The 1376-nt window shown below is 38.8% G+C and overlaps 1 non-coding gene across 1 annotated transcript; it reads right to left on the bottom strand.

Annotated features, from left to right (window-relative positions):
- Positions 1-219: 219 nt before the first annotated feature.
- LOC126090351 (small nucleolar RNA SNORA79) lies at positions 220-348 on the bottom strand. The gene has a single exon (XR_007521190.1). It is a non-coding gene; the product is annotated as a small nucleolar RNA SNORA79 (small nucleolar RNA).
- Between the last annotated feature and the right edge of the window lie 1028 nt (positions 349-1376).

Genomic DNA, 1376 nt, shown 5'->3' with positions numbered 1-1376 from the left:
ATTTGTCGTAAAATTTTATCAATTGAACCAAGACAGTGCCGAACTTCACTGAAGAATGAGATACATACCAAATATAATTAATGAAATTGAAAAAAAAGAAGCAGAAAGTGGATTTTGTAGAGAATTTTAGGTCTTTCATCCCTCCCCCCTCCATTTTAAGGAGAAATGGTTGATATTACTGCTTAAACAAGAGTCAAATTATAAATAAAGATATATGGTGAATGTATGGATCCGCAAAGCCAAACAGTGTTATACACAGAACAATTCTGGGTGAAGCAATCCATATTTGCTCTATGGCAATTTGAAATCTTGCAGTTACTGAAAGGACTGCACGAGGAACAATTGCCAAATGATTTTAATCTCTCTTACACACTATTTTGAGTAAGCCTTGTGGAGGAATTTTTATTCAACGCTACTTTGGCGGCTCCCGCGTGTCAGTTTTACCACTGTTTTCGTTTTTCGGCAAGCAGTTAATTAAGCTGTGCAGTGGCGCCTAGGGCGATAGCTGGTGCCAGTGGTGGGTCACGAGACTGCAGCCTCCGAAAAGCTTTGAAGACAGCGGAGCACCGCATTTTTTTTCCTCTCTGAAGCTAAGTGGTAACGCACAGTTGGTGAACATAGTTTTCTGTTGACCTGGACATGATTAAGATGCTCTTGTGTAGCTATGTATTGGAATTTATAACAGATGTATTGCAATTTATAACAGATATCGCCCTTTCAAGGTTTTGAACTGACTTGCGAATCTCTGAGACAACATTGCGTTGACTGTATACAGTTAACTACACGGCTGTGGTGCCTAAGAACGTTGCTAGCCAGACTGGTATGTAGACAACGATACGAAAACAATATTTGATACATTTTGTGCAAGTAGTGTTTCACAGCCTATGCATTTGGAAAATGAAAAGATACAACTGCCAGGAACCTGCTATGTGACTTAGTAAACGACGATGAGGATTGTTATCATCTAGTCGAGCCTAATGAAATCATAAACATACTTGACCTCTTAGCAACAAATAATCTTGAGCAAATAGAGAGCATCACGGATACAGAGATTAGCGACCACAAGATGTAGCGAGACTTAATACTGTAACGTGTGAATGCAAACGAAAGTACATATGTTTAAAAAGTAGAACAAAAACTCGCTTGACGCCTTTCTAAAATTTTCTACATGCCTCCCAGTGTGACTACGGAAGAGTAGCCCGGATCTGGTTTGATTACAATGAAACAATATCGACGGCAACTGGGAGATATATACCAAATAAATTAATAACTGATGGTACTGGTAACCCATGGTACACAAAATGGTTCGAAATATAGTAGCAGAAGCAACGAAAACAGCAAGACAAATTTAAAAGAATGTAAAGTCCCCAAGATTG

Source organism: Schistocerca cancellata, chromosome 6 (genome assembly GCF_023864275.1).
Source record: "Schistocerca cancellata isolate TAMUIC-IGC-003103 chromosome 6, iqSchCanc2.1, whole genome shotgun sequence".
In the NCBI taxonomy this organism is placed as follows: Eukaryota; Metazoa; Arthropoda; class Insecta; order Orthoptera; family Acrididae; genus Schistocerca; species Schistocerca cancellata.
Note: the sequence above shows the minus strand (reverse complement) of the source record. Positions and strands in the feature narration are given on the sequence as shown.